This window comes from Ursus maritimus, unplaced genomic scaffold (assembly GCF_017311325.1).
Source record: "Ursus maritimus isolate PB19 unplaced genomic scaffold, ASM1731132v1 scaffold_8, whole genome shotgun sequence".
Classification (NCBI taxonomy): domain Eukaryota; kingdom Metazoa; phylum Chordata; class Mammalia; order Carnivora; family Ursidae; genus Ursus; species Ursus maritimus.
This window is the reverse complement of record NW_024426996.1, coordinates 69,942,914-69,958,191: the sequence shown is the minus strand read 5'-3', so window position 1 is coordinate 69,958,191 and position 15,278 is coordinate 69,942,914. Positions and strand designations below refer to the sequence as shown.

Below are 15,278 nucleotides of genomic sequence, written 5' to 3'. Positions count from 1 at the left end.
TGTGCATACAAAGAGGAGGTCATGTGAGCCCAGCACAAGACGGTAGCCACCTACAAGCCAGGAGGAAAGCTCTCACCAGGAAGCCAGCTGGCCAGGCTCTTGATCGTGGCCTGCGCAGCTTCCAGAACTGTGAGAAAATCACTTTCTGTTGTTCAAGGCTCCAGTCTGTAGTAGTTTATTATGGTGGTCTGAGCTGACTAATGTATCCATACTTTCCTAAAACGTCTTTGGGGCCCTCTTCAGCCTGCTTCAGTTTCTAAATCCCTTGGCTTGACCTAGGCTGTCTTCAGCTAGTAACATTCCTTGGGAATGTTTTCTGCCCATCTGGTCTGCCTGCTTCCATCCTAAAGCAGTCACTTCAGGAAAGCAGACCAATACAAACTCAAAGCTATCTGAGGCAAATCCAGCTCCTTTTTCAAAACCCACCCAGTTGGCCTTTCAAGCTGTGGGTAAGGTTCCGAGAATGTCCCAACAGGAATTCAGAAGCCTCGCCTTGACAAGGAGATCTGTTCCTTCAAAGCAATCTTGTGTAAACGATCTAGGCTATCAATCTCAAGATGCTCAGATTCCAATCTGTCTTATTATGGCTTCGGACCTGCTGCACAGAGAAAAGAGTCTCCCTCCCTAAAGAACAGTTATTTCAAACCCCCAGCTTCATGATTTTCACCTCCCAGCTCTGCCTTTTCAAAGGAGCTTGGGACTTGGTTGGAGCTTTCTTTTATAAATGAAATACAATTATTACTTACGCGTTTCACTACATTGTAAAATGGTAAAGGACAATACTACGGCACTCACAATAACAATACCTTCCTTTTTATCCCCTGCCGAGCTCCAAACGTTACTTTATTAGTGTGGATTTGATCACAATGCTCTTTGCCACCGTAGCGTGTATTCCAGAGCCCAAGGAAGCTGCAAATGCTGGATAATGTATGATTATTAACCTACATCAAGCAAATCACAGTGGCTCAGTATACTGTTTTTCCTCCCAATTCAGTCCCTCATTAATAACTTTAATTATTATGCATGGATAGAACAGGATTTATATAGTTCAGAAGCCTGAAATTGCCATGGCAAACTCATTACCATCTCCAGCTATACTTCTATACAAAAGTCAAATTGGAAAATGTGAGAAATTGCCTAATACAGAAAGTTGTATTTTGATAGAGAAAGCCAAGATGGTTTCTCATCTGTTTGGAGAAATACACGTATCCGAAGTATCAGCTGTTAGGGACAAGGACGGCAGGGGGTGGGGGGGAGTGGGGTGCATTCTTCCCTGGAAAGGGGTTTGGCAACAAAGCAAAGCCAAAGTAAGCTAAAAATGAACACTCTGCACTTAGAAGACCAGACTATGCAAATCCGTCCACTGTCCACCTAGCTACTGTTTTCCCGCACGGGCTGACTTTGTAAGGTTGGGGAGAAAGGCGTCAGGGGCGTTCGCAATCCTCTGGGCTAGCGGCTGAGGTTACACAAATCACAGTTGGGGAAACTACACTTGATTGAAACTGGATACACATTTCTAAAAACCAACAAAACAAAAAGAACGGAACTGTGCTTGGGACAAGCACCAAATCCAGGCCCGCTCTCAGAATGGGGTGCCCAGAAGAAAAGTCCCCACAACAGAAGACATGGTCCAAGATCAGAGGAGGCTGCTTGTTACGCTGATTCAGCCTATCTCCCTGCCTTCAATAATAATGCAAAGTAGGAATAAAAAGGTCTCATCTAGTCACTCTTGCTTATGGAGTGAATTGGCAAAAGTAACATTTCAACGTGGGGAAGACCGCGTCATTCAGACAACTTTTAACAAATGCCCAATTATTGCCCAAGAATACTTGGCATCTGTTTCTGGAGAAGTCTGGAAGTTCTTGACAAATATAATGTGCACAAATGTCGTCCAGGAATGGGTCTTGGGATCAGGAATCCGGCTGCCTATAGAACGGGCAAACAACTCTGGGTTCTAAAACCAAACATCTACAACATGGGGTTTTACTACATCTGCCTCAAAGGGAAGCTTCGGAATATAAGGAAATCGTGGAAGAGAACGCCCTGCGGAAACAGCAGCACCGGGTAAAAATTATCTGCGTGGCACCAGCGAATCCTGAGTTCACTCCTTTCCCAGTAATCCGCTAATAGGATGATGGCCTTGTGGCGTGGCAGGCAATGTGGTACTGCTTTCTGCTGCGATGCTTTCCTCTGTCTGAACCACTGTACACAAACTACCCTAGTCATCACGGCAATAATTAACTTCATTCTGATGTTGCCTAATTACCATGTTTACTTTTCACATTATCATCACATATTGTCTTATTTTTAAAAATATTGTTATTAGCGATAACAGATAAAATAAATAAAAATCTCAATTGGGGAAGCTCTCTGGGAGAGATGAAGCTGCAGAAGACAAGGCATTTTTTCAGGGATGCACCCTGGCACAGCGAAGGAGAGGAGGGTTTGGATTTGGGAGGAAAAAAACCAACAATCTGAGTTCAAATTTTGACTCCAAGTTTCTCTTTACAGGCCTTCCAGAACCCTTTAGATCTCCCCATCTCCTCACTACATCAGTGTCAGGGGACACTCATCTGATAGACGAAAATAATAAAAATCACCTTTTTAGAGTCCTTCAACAGATTAGATAGAAGAGATGCTTCATGCGATATTCCTAGCCTTGTTTGGGACTCATAGTAGCTCTCCTTAAATGGCTATAATACTCACGATGATGGCGAAAAAAAAAAAGGGCTCATTGTGTCTGACCTTTGCAGCAAGATGTCTGAAAGCCCACACTCTGAGGCCATTCATCCAACAGCTACATATTTAATTCTGTTGGTTAGTAAATAAATGAGTGAATGAGAGAATGAATGAACGAATGAAAATTTAAGAAACATGACAACATGACTCATCACTAAAAATTTCAGAAGTTGAAGCTCTGATCCCTAGAACAGTGCCTGGTGCTCAGGATTTGTGGTAGGGAATGAAATGGAACTTCATCAAACAAGGCTCCCAAACACACGTTGTTGCACCGACGGCCGCCATTACCTGGCCTTCCACCTTCACCTGCTACCCGGAAATGATCATCTGCACACAGTCATCTCCTCACCCAGCTCCTTCCCTCTCTGCCATCACAGGTATCCCTCCTCTCCTGCCTTCCCTCTGGCTGTTGCCCACATCCGAGAAGCCCTGACTTTCCTGCCATTTCTCACCAAAGCTAAGGAAGAACTGGTTCCTGTCTTCTAAGGACTCAGGTTGTAAAGCAAAATGCTGGAACTTGGGTACAAAAAAAAAGCAAACAGCCAACATTCCTCAAATTTGGGGGCTGATTATGTATCTAGGTCGGACATCAAACGATGAGTGCCTGTTCCTATCAAGGCCTCTCATATTTTGTGTCCTAGCTCAGCTTCCTCTCCTGCACCACTCTGCCCAAGGACCCCTGACACTGATGTGGTGGAGAGATGGGGAGGGGGAGATCTAAAGGGTCCTGGAGCGCCTGTACAGAGAAGAGTTATCATCCACAGAGCTGGTCCTGGAGGCAGGTGCAGGCACCATGCCATAGCCTCCGAGCAGCCTATGTGTCCAACAACACCAGCCAAGGCAAATGGAGGCCTGCCCCAGCCTCCTGCTTCTCGTCCACAGCTCCCTCTTCCCTCCCACTCTCTGGGCCCCTGAACCTCAACTCTAGGAGACAATGGCCCCTCTACCCACCTGCTCCCTCTGGCTCTCAGTCACACACGTCACGGACTCCTACTTCCCTGCCTCGTTCACCAACATGCACTCTTCTCTAAACTTCCACCCCTCTCAGAGGACTACCAAAAACAAAACAAAAAAAAAGGCAATAAAGGAAAAACCTTTCCAAATAGAAAAATTAATCTTCACCATACAGCATTCCTGAGATTGTCCCCTCAAAAAACAAGAGTGCAATCTTTACATAACCTATTTGCGCACATTTTTTCAAGGCTCTTTCCACCCTCAACTTTGACTTGATTCTTTTGTCTAATACCTAATCTAATATTTCTGCAGCCCTTCGAATGGTATAAATACAGCACGAGTAGAAAACAATGGAGAAACCTTCAGTAGAAAACAATGGAGAAACATATTGACCTGAGTAGAGGGAGCCTGAAAGCCACAGAATTTTCTTAAATTGCATAATATCAAACTGTGCAGCTTAGAAAAAAATAATCTATATCATATCTGCAGACCTTCTGATTGTGAAGTGTTGACAGTTTACTCTTCAGTTTATTAAGCAAACAAACTCTACAATTTGCCTCCTTTTGCTTTTAAGGAGTAACATTAAATGTGGTAGAAATTCGTATCAGTAAAGTCCTCTACACAAAAAGATTTGCTACAAATATATTTTTTTAATTGTCAAGTGTGTCTCTGAGGTCTTAATTTTAATTTAATCTCCCATAAAAATTACATTAACCAATTTATACTTAGTTTTAAATATAAATATTGGCAATATGGATTTTTTTTATATATGTAAATACAGTGAGTAGGAACAGAAATTCAAAATATATTTCCTATAATAATAACTAGTGCTGTTGGGTATACAGGAAAATGTACTATTTTTGACAGGAGTTCAAACTGATATAAACTTTAAGGAACAAAATTTGGCCATACCTATTAAAAGTCTTTAAATATAGGGGCACCTGGGTGGCTTAGTTGGTTAAGCATTTGCCTTCTGCTCAGATCATAATCCTGGGGGCCTGAGATCAAGCCCTATGTCAGGCTCCACGCTCAGCAGGGAGCCTGCTTGAGAGTCTCTCCCTCTCCCTTTGCCCCTCCCCCAACTCGGTCTCTCTCTTTCTCTCCCTTTCTCTCTCTCTCCCCCTCCTTCAAACAAATAAATCAAATCTTTAAAAAAAAAATAAATACAAAAATATTTTTTAAATCTATACTACTTTTTTCCAGTAGCTTTTGTTCTGAGAACTTATTCTCAGGAAAAGAATACATTTGTTCACAAAGGTTTAGTGAGGGGTTGTTCATTCAGGCCCAATGAACAGCAGCACAAAAATAATTAAACTAAATATTCAAAACAGAAGATCAGCTAACTATGTAAAGTTCGTTGATGAAACAGAATAGTACACGGGCACTTAAAGGGATATCACAGAAGAAAATCTGGTGACAAAAGATGCTGATTATATATTGAGCAAGGAAAGAACAGCTTACAGAATGCATACAGGATGGTCCCAGTTTTATTTAAAAAAAAAAATTGAACATGGGGAAAAAGATCACAAGTATATAAGCCAAATATTAAACGATTTGTCTCTGAGCTATGGATAATTCTATTTTCTCTTTTTTTCTTTCTTTTTCCTCTTTTTTTCACTTTCATATTTTTAAATTATTTTCAAAGAGCATATATCACTGATTTCTTTTTAACAAATTTATATTTCTTGAGAAAGGGACTTCAGAGTATAATTTACTTCTCATGGTCATTCAATAACACTTAGAGACAGGTGGTTCCTAGAGTCATTTAAATGAGTTTGTTTTAATACCAAACTACATTCAATTTAGTTTAGTAGTTACGCTGATGGGTATGGAGTCAAAATATAGGACTTAGGGCTCCGTTTAGAATACCCAAAGAGTGGTATAGATATCTGGTGTGGTCAGTTGTTTGGGAAGGATCTGTAAACGGGACAAGTTGCACCGGTAGAACATCAGGAAAACAAAGTTTCGGAATTCCACTAGATATGGCATCGTATACCACTGTCCCTCACTGACCTCCCCACCACGAAACTTTTGTCATTGCAAGACCAAAATAATGATGATATGGTTATTTCTAAAAATGAAGAGGAGAAAGGAGGAAGAAGAGGAAGAGAAAGAGGAATCTTTAATGATAAAACATACAAAGAGTTGTGAACACTGGAAATTATTTTTCCGCAAACTTCATTCCCCAAAACTCAAAGGGATCACCTGGTCTCGATGACTTTTGCAGTTTATTCCTACAGTACAAAAAATTAATTTGTATTTAGCTACATAAAAAAATCCAGATTTACTATGTCAAACGGAAAGACATGCTTTTTGCATTCCCACTGTCTATGAAGGCTTCTAAGGCTACCAGAGGTGTCCTCAGCGGGACGTGAAAATCTGGTTCATATGTATTAAGTACAAGGAGACAGAGAACATTTGGCAAATTATTGAACAAATGTTAGGAGTGTTAAGTGTAGAATGAATGAATATGCGAATAGATGAAATAACATTTGCAGTCCCATATTGAATAAATTCTTATCGTGGATTGTTTACCCGTAGTTTATGCAAATCTTCCCAACTCACGGTGGCTGATATTTCTCGTAATTTGGGGTCCTTTGATGTAGGGGGCAGCTAAAACTTCTGAACCCAATTCTTCTACATTGGAAAATCTCTACAGTTTAAATATCTGTCCAAAAATCTTTGTGATAGGAGAAGAAATGAAAAGTTAATTTAAAAAAACTGAAAAAAATACAGAAATATTGAAAGAAAAAGACTGCCTTCCAATTCCTCCAAGTGGAATTTTCAGCTGGGCTTTTCTTTAACTAAACCAATCTAGGGGACCCTCAAAATTATGTTCCTTCAGAATCTTGACTCTTGACCCCCTCCCCATCAATTTCTGAAATTCCTTTTGATGATCTAAATATTTTAAAATTTTCTTGTGCACATAATTTTTTGGAGGAGTGGGCAGTGAGTACAACACAGAAGAGGGAACAAAAGGGTACGCTGTTATGGCTTTACTTTATTTTATTTATTTTATTTTTAGTTGTTATGGTTTTAGACTACTCGAAAGCAACTTCTCTTTTAATGAAGTGGATTGTATTTTAATCGGAACCCAAATGTCTGTACTTTTAAAAACTATAATTAAAATGCACTGTAAAAGCACGTGTTCACTCGTTGGATGATATAAGGGAGGTTCCTCGAACATGAAATAAAGGAGTCACACAATAACATGGTTCAATTCATATGATGAATGGCAATAAAAAATTTAAAACTTGGAACTGGAGACAGGAAAAAGATACCACAGATTTTATTGCAAGACCTCAATGACTACTTCTTGGTTTTGTTGTATTAGCACTCAGCTATGATATCTCCATTTGAAAGAAATCCGGCTTTGTTTTTGATTCTTAAGAGACAGCTTCCATCATTTCTTTTCTGCGGATGCCTAACTGTTTAAATTCTTCTTTCATGTGGTCGCGTTTGCTTATGTTCGCAGCTGACACTGCCCTAAACAGGCCACTCGTGAGCCTTGGAGGTCTGTAGGTGTCTATCAGGAGACATTCTCTGGTAACAGTTGCTTAGCTACATTGCAGATCTTTTGTTCTCTGCCCCTGGATCAATCCCACCAGGCCTCCAAGAGTGTGAGCTGTTCTTTTGATTGTCCCTCCATATCCTTTGCCTTGCCTGCTGCTAAAATCAGCATGCCAGGTACTAACTCATGAACTTTCTGCGTCGTTCTGATTTTTGTCTCATGCTAATTTGATACCTGTCTAGTATATTTCATGGGCTTCCGGGGCATGCCCACTCGTTGGGCTTCTTTGCCACCGGAGAACTGTGCTCTGGATGACTTTTTATCAATGTGTATAAATACATATTTTTCTTCTATACTAAGTGACACAATTATTCTGTCTTGTCTGGATTCCTTACTCTGCCCTACAGGCATATTTTCATTCATAATTTGACAGACTTTTCAGTTCTAATGACTACTTGGACTATTTCCTTAATGTAATCCATGAAATCTTAGGTATACTTAAAAAAAAATTTATCTCCCAATATCATAAATGTAACTTTCAGAAATGAGACCAAAATGCATAGCTCAACTCAGAAATATATGGCCAGGAAAGGCTCTCCCAATCAAAAATGCTACTTGTGGACCTAAATCAAGCCTTAAAAAAAAAAAATGCACAAACTTTCTCAAGTAATCAGGATCAAAAATGTAATTTGATAGTTGATAGTAGTTATAATCAAGTTTTACAAATTCTATCTTAGTTCTGATTCAGATACACAGAATTACGGGACTTTTGTCACCTCCGGGGATGGTGAGCTCTGCCTCTCATTCTGAGGCATACCATTTCATGTTGGACCACTGGTTTTTTGAAAGATCTTCCTTTTAAAGCATGACAGCCTATCAGCATGTTACTTCCATCACTCCCAACTGGTTCTGGTTTATTCATTCAACAAATACTATTCAGTGCCCACTGTGGCGTCAGGTGAAGTATTAGGTATTGGAGAGGACAGATGAAAAGACTATAATCACTGTCTGAAGACATGTGCATTGAGGTCCCACCTGAGCCTCCCATAAACAGATAACCCTGAACTACAGAAGCTACGCCATGACAGATGCGTGCGCCACGTAGCACAAGCACAGAGAGAAGGGAGCAATCAGTCCTCCGGGGGGGATCTAGGGAGAGAGGTGGGAGGTGAAGAATTGAGAACTGGTTCATTTTATCCCCAGTCTAAAACTTCTTCACCTGTCTGCCTGATGGATGCCCAGCAACCTTTGTGTTCACTTTGTCTCTTCTTCCTGGTACATTTATTTTTCCTAGATTTTGTTCACTCTTTATAACTTCCTCAGAGAGGTTTAGTTTGATCTGCCTTCCACTGGCACCTCTGCAGAGACTGGTTCGAGCCTCCCATTTGCTCTCGTGGCATCCCATATACTTTGTGTGTACAATTTAGCACCACTGAAATTAATGACTAATGGATGTGTCTCCATTTTGTTAGCTGTCTATCCCTTGAGACTAAAGTCTAAATCACCTAAAATTATCTAGATTCTAGAGTCCTGATTAAAAAACTCGTGAAAGCAGGGACCATGGCTGTCACGTTGACTGTTATCTTCAGAGGAAGAGCAGATTGAAGGGCCTAGAGGACCACAGTGAGCATTTGTTGAGCGAACGAACACATGAACGGTTAAGTGCACTATTTCTTACACAACATGGTTTGGAATTCTTTTACCTACAATAAGTTCCAGCTGGTTTAATGTGTAGTTAACAGAATTGAACTTATGTTTGTAGACTTGTCTGTCCTGCTTCCAAATACAGGGGAGAGGCCTCCAGAGAATGGCATTGTATAAACCGTAGATGCCTTAGGATTTGGAATTCCCTGTCAGAAGGGGTGGAGGAGAAACAACCGTCCCAAGACCCTGAAGGCCGGTGACCACAGAGACAGGATTCAGAGCTCCATAAACAAGGGACACGTGCTCAGGCCCCCTCCTCCCTTAATGACTAGTCAGTACATTAACAAGTAATGGACACTCAATGAATTTGACAGTCCTCATCTCATTTTTTTATATGTCTCATGTGCTCAAAACCCAACTGTCTTGTGAAACCATGGAGAAGTTCCTTAAAGCCAAACCAAACCATTAATCATTTCCCCAAAATACCTTCTTTGCCTCCCTTGGGATGGGCTTCTTTCACTCTGTTCCTTCCTCACTGACACCACTCGCCTTTACCTCTGCCCACCCAAATTCCACACATTGTCCCTGCCATGCCTACTAACCCCTGCCCCCTCCCTGCCAACAGGAAATAACCTCTCTTCTTGGACTTCCCTGGACACTTTACACTTGTTTGATGATACTCGTCAGGAAGTCTTATATCATAACTGTGTATTTGTCTCGTGCCTGGTAGGCAGACTGCTAGGATGGTCCCCAGGATTCCCACTCCCCAGTGTACGCACCCTACATAATCACCTCCCGTTGAGTGTGAGTGAGACCTGTGACTAGGGTGGGGTATCACTTCATGATATATCACATTAAATGGCAGAGGGATTGCGCAAATGTAAATAACGTTCTTAGCAGATGACTTTGTGTTCATCAAAAGGGAGATTGCTACCATCGTGGGCCTGACCTGATCAGGTAAGCCCTTCATGTCAGAAAGAGTTGAAGGTAGAGAATAATTCTGTTGGCCCTGCAAGAATAAGGTGCCACGCTGTGCAAGATGTCACATGCCAGGAAAGAGTGGGAGGCTTCTAGGAGATGAAAACATTCTTTAGTTAACAGCAAATAAGAAAGTAGGAACTTCCATCCTACAGCTTCAAGAAACTGAATTTTGCCAGCAGTTGTGAGCCTTAGATGGGATCATTGCCCCAACCGACACCTTGATTTCAGCCCTGTGAGATCCTGCGCAGAGGATCCAGTTAACCAGTGCCTGGACTCCTAACCCACAGAAAATGTGAAATAATAAATGTGTGTTGTTGTAAGCCACTACATTTATGGTAATTTGATATGCTGCAATAGAAAACTAGAATACCTGTCAGATAGGTTGTCTCCAATTTTTTGTACATCATTGAATTCAATGAATTTGTTGAACTTTCCGATTATACCTGGCTCTGAGAGATTTCAAAGATGATTCAAAGAACAAATTAAATAATATATGGTCCCTAGAAACCATGTGACTTCTAGACTATATCCACTAAAAAAGGAGAGTAGAATTTTTAACTAGTCACTAAGTAGTCTTGTGTTTTATAAAGAATGGAGAGACTTGAATTTGAATCCTGGCTCTATCACTAACCAACTGGATTCCCTTGAACAAGTCAAAGCCAAGTCAACTTCTCGGTATGTTGCCTATAAATAATCATTATAATAGCTACTTCCTGTTGATAAACGTCCATGTATCGGGGACTGTATAGATATGATTTGCAAATACCATTATATCACTGCTGATGGACATTATGTTCATTTTACAGATGAAAATAGTGAGGCTCACAGGGAAGCCCAGAGACCGTAGGTATAATAATCAAGGGCACATGGTTATTGCAGGACAAGGTTAATGCTTGAAGCCTCTCTGTCTGCAACCTGGGCTGTTTTTCTTTAAAGTGAGATTTTGGTATTATAAAGTCCTCTCTAATCAGATCATCCTGGAAGCACAGCCTGAGTGTGCAATTTGCACAGCACAAGGCAAAGAGAGGGCCCTCCTCCCCTGCACCTCACAAGTGAGCCCCATCTGAGTTCCTGGCACTCCAAACGTGTGCAGGCTGAAACAATGACAGAGACCCAGAGCCCAGGCAGGGAGATTGCATGGATTTAAGAACTCGTTTACTTAGAACGGTGGAAAAGGAAGTCAAGCGTGAACTTCTGAGCTTCAAAGATATTCTCAAGGCCCATTTGGGAATAAGCATAAATCTTCAAATTTATCCAAAGTTTAGCAAATTCACAATGACAAATGTAACAGTTCCTCTAAATTGAAGTTCATCTCTTGGCAGTTTTGAAGGCTTGGAGAAAATGCCAGCAACAAGGACTTGGAAGGAAATAAATCTTTAGAGTCCCTGAAAACATAGATAGTTATTATGGAAGACATATGGAGGATCCCATACTGCGTTGAAAAAGAAAATTTATAAATGTCAGCTTCGTAGCAGCGATGCTGGAAGGATTTAAGCAATCTACACTTAACTATGATGAGAAAAATGTGCTGGGGGAACGCATTTGCCATTAAGAACTAATTATTCTTAACCGGTGCTGTTTCTGGGAGGAACCAATGAGGAGAGAGAGAAGGCTCCAGAATCCACAGCAAGAAATTAGAATTTCTTTTCACCCAACAGATAACATTTAAAGATTCTCTACTGTTTAAAAAAGTCGCTGAGAAGCAGGATGGTAAGGACCACAACATGGGTGTCGAGGCAGGAGAGTTGAGAGCTGAGTCTTGAGGGGCCTCATTTCTTCATCTCTACAGCACAAATGGTCAATACTACACCTGCTTCCAGGCTCAGAGTGAGGATGGAATGAGACCCTGCCATCCAGTCTTGCTTAGCCAATATTAACCACAGACCTCCTCTCTGTCCCTTATAACAGCAGGCACAGAGGCTATGGAGAAGAGTAAGACACCGTCTTCTCCCTCCATGAGCTTACAGATGGTCCTGATTTATGAAAGAATTTTTATAAACTGCAAAGCATTATCAGAATGCTTGTCATTTTAACTCGTTAACCAATCCAGGAGATTACTGTTGGACACACTGAAAAACACCAACACAAGAATCCACTAAGTACCTGACTCATTTTTTTTTCAAATTATATCATAGCAAGAATTGCTTATTTTGGACTAAAAATTGGAATCTGTATCTCTTTTTCGACAAAACCACAGCTAACATTAGAAAGTCTTTTTTTTTTTTTAATTCCTTTCCAAAAAGAAAGAAGTAATAAATAGAACTGCAACTCAAAACCAGGGAACGTAGGGAGAGAAAAGGTATCATATGCATTCCTTGTTTCCCTGGGGATGGGTCATCTTTCCTTCTCTTCCTGAAGGTTCTGAATGCAGATGGTGCCAATTAGACAGTGCCCTGGTTGGCAGCAAAACCCAGAGCGAAGATTGGGAAGAACACAGTGGAAATGCCAACTGTCAAGAGACACAAGGGACCTCAGGAAAGATACTACAAACATCTAATGAGAAATAGACAACTTTGTAGAACTTCTGTAACGGATGTCGATGAGGCAATGCTGAAGACGAGCTGGATTTAATAAATCTTTTAATATTTCCACAGCTGGGCCTGCTTGCACAGGGCTGGTGGACCATTTTCTTAAATAAGGCATGGCGCTGGTCTGACATTAGTTTAACAAGGTAATTATCAAGTGAAAAATAGCCACCGCACTGCTGTGAACCTGAATAATAACTCTCATAATTACTGATTTTTGGGCCCATCTTTAAAAAAAAAATAATAGATCTCTAAGTACTAAAGCATTTTATAGGAAATACATTTGGGTACAGTGTCTAGAAGTATAGAGAACTATTAAGGATATAATTAGCAGTTTATTTACATAATCCATCAAACACCATTTATCATTTCTCTTATGGTTCTATTGAGGAGAAACAAATAAGCACAGGGACATTAAGCTAGTTTATGCAGGCAACTTAGAAAAGTTGATTGTTACTAAATTTTTTAAAGCTTAAATGTTGGACTTTCTAAATACCTCAACTAAAAAGTGAACTGCCAAAGCTGACTTTATCAAATGCTTGTATTCTTTCATACATATGACATAACAAAAATTCCAGAGGAAATCTGATGTGGACCAATGTTCCTTTCAGGTAACGAACTTCAATTTTTGAACGATTTTCAAAGCTTGCCCTAATTCTGAAACACAGACACAAATGGTCGTTCTTACACTGAGAACTATCTGAAGGGGTTGATTTTTACCTGGAATGTGAGAGTAGCACAGAGATACCATGGGCATCTGTGAGGAAACACCCTGACTTGCCTCCTAATTCAAGTCTGGAAGTACTCTTTTGTTGTTTCATTGCTTTCAATGTAACTAACCCATACCGGCATAGCAAATAATGTATTTTTCAAAGTAAAACACAATCAAATTGTAAATAAGATTATTCAAGAGGCAGGAGGAAGTCAGACATAGGTACTTTTAGAAAAGTTTGTAAAAATCATGTAATGCTCTATTTGCTGTAGATAAGATGGAGAACTTGTCTCATAAAAAGGGAGTAGCTTTATTACCATGTTCCCAAGTGACCTTACTTCCTCCTTCTACAGATCTTCAAAATGATTATGAGTCTCAATTGTTGTCAATATGAAGTCCTCCTGACTTATTGAAAAGCCAAAGACACATGTTGCACCGGGGAAGTTATCATCAAAGAGGAGATTAAAGACAGCTCCAATTAGGAGAGGACTAACTTCATAAAAATAAACAAGTACATCGTGATGGTTGTGTGAAGCTGATTCTCTTGGAATGAATAATAAAAGCAAAATACATGAAGGCACCAAGTTCTAGAAGCGCCTGAATTCAAATACTCCAACATGACTACCTTGATTAAACAACAAATAATGAAACACACCATGATGGGTGATTTCATCATGGAGCCTCTCTTAATGAAATCCACCTGAACATCACTTAGTACAGTTGTAAAGAATGCCGATTTAACCTGACTGCAACAAATGCTTTATTTTACTTCATTTGCATCAGCAAGGTGCATCCACAACCTGAAAATAACAGCACGAGAGTGAAGATTAAGCTATACGTTGACTTGTGGGGACAATGCCTCAAATAACCCCACTAGACAAGATCACAAATCAGAATAATACAAAGGAAACACTGCATATCTCAGCTTAGCACTGGGTTTTCCAAATGTTTTATGTTAAAAATGATGCCAATATTGCATTTGGATATAGAGTCTAAGGATATAGTGGTTCATAACAATATAAAAATATAGCGGAACATGAACAAAAGCAGAGGGCATCTATTGAAAAGATCTGGCTAAGACCTGCAAATCATCAAGTCCTAGAAACAACAGTTCACCAGACCTTTAGCTCCTCCAAGGAGAGAGATTTTGCTCATTCATCTTCTTATTGCCAAGGCACAGAAAGATAACACATGGAAAGTCCTTGAAAAATGTTAAATAGATAAATAGGTGTTTCAACTGAAATTACATCCATTAGATTCATTCAGTAAGATTCATGTACCTAGTTAACCATTGCTGAGGACTACTTATTCTATGAGACTTGATGGCACGATTGGACTTAATAGGAGATTGGCAGATTAACTAAGTGGTGAAATTACCAACCCATGGGCCAAAGCACTACAAGGAAAAAAAAAAATCACTCCTAGTATTGTGGATTGGGTAGATGGGATCTTAATTTGGTGTTTAAAATGTGAGCCTCAAATTCTTGTTCTATTTGTGGATAAATTTCCAAACTGCTCTGTGGCATTTCTGTTATTCCACATTACCAAATGAGTTGCTACAACTTGAGATTGTGGTGGTGGAAACTTATTAAAACAGGGGGACAATCATATGTGCAATGATGTGTCCGTGGTCTAAATAATCAAACCCCCTGAGTTTGTACTATTGACCAGCACTACATCATTCATTCAATCCACAAAAATTTCTGAAAGCCTTAGATTTGCAAGGTGTTGTGGCAAGGTGCTTTCTGTCATGGCTATAGGAAACAAAGAATCTTAAAAGGTTAGAAAGAAATCTTTGCCAGCCTGATTCTTTTCTCTCTAAAAGTATATTTGATCACTCCCTTCTCAATGCCTCATGGTACTTCTCCTCCCCTACTCTTCCAGTGTTGATGTCACTGCATTAGAGTTCATGTTTATGCGTCTCTGCCTTGTTAAACTGTCAGCTCCTTTAAGGCAGGCAATTAGGCAGTTACCACACTCATGTGCATATGCTGAGCACCTGCACAAATGCTGCTGTAGTCAACTGTGGAATGCTTGCAATGTGGACTTTGGATTTAAATTCACGCAGTCTTCAACCTGCACTCCCACCCTCTGTTGAGGTGTTTCATTCTTTAGGTGGGGCTGGTGAGCACACCTGCTGAACATGAACGGAGGCAAGACCACTGTGAATAACAGGACCAGGTAAGTCTCTTAGAGTTTTTTTTTTTTTTTT

At 40.3% G+C, this 15,278-nt stretch overlaps 1 protein-coding gene across 10 annotated transcripts in view; it reads right to left on the bottom strand.

The window, feature by feature from the left end:
- LDB2 (LIM domain binding 2) overlaps nt 1-15,278 on the bottom strand; it is a 368,095-nt gene that overhangs the window by 209,972 nt on the left and 142,845 nt on the right. The window lies entirely within an intron of this gene.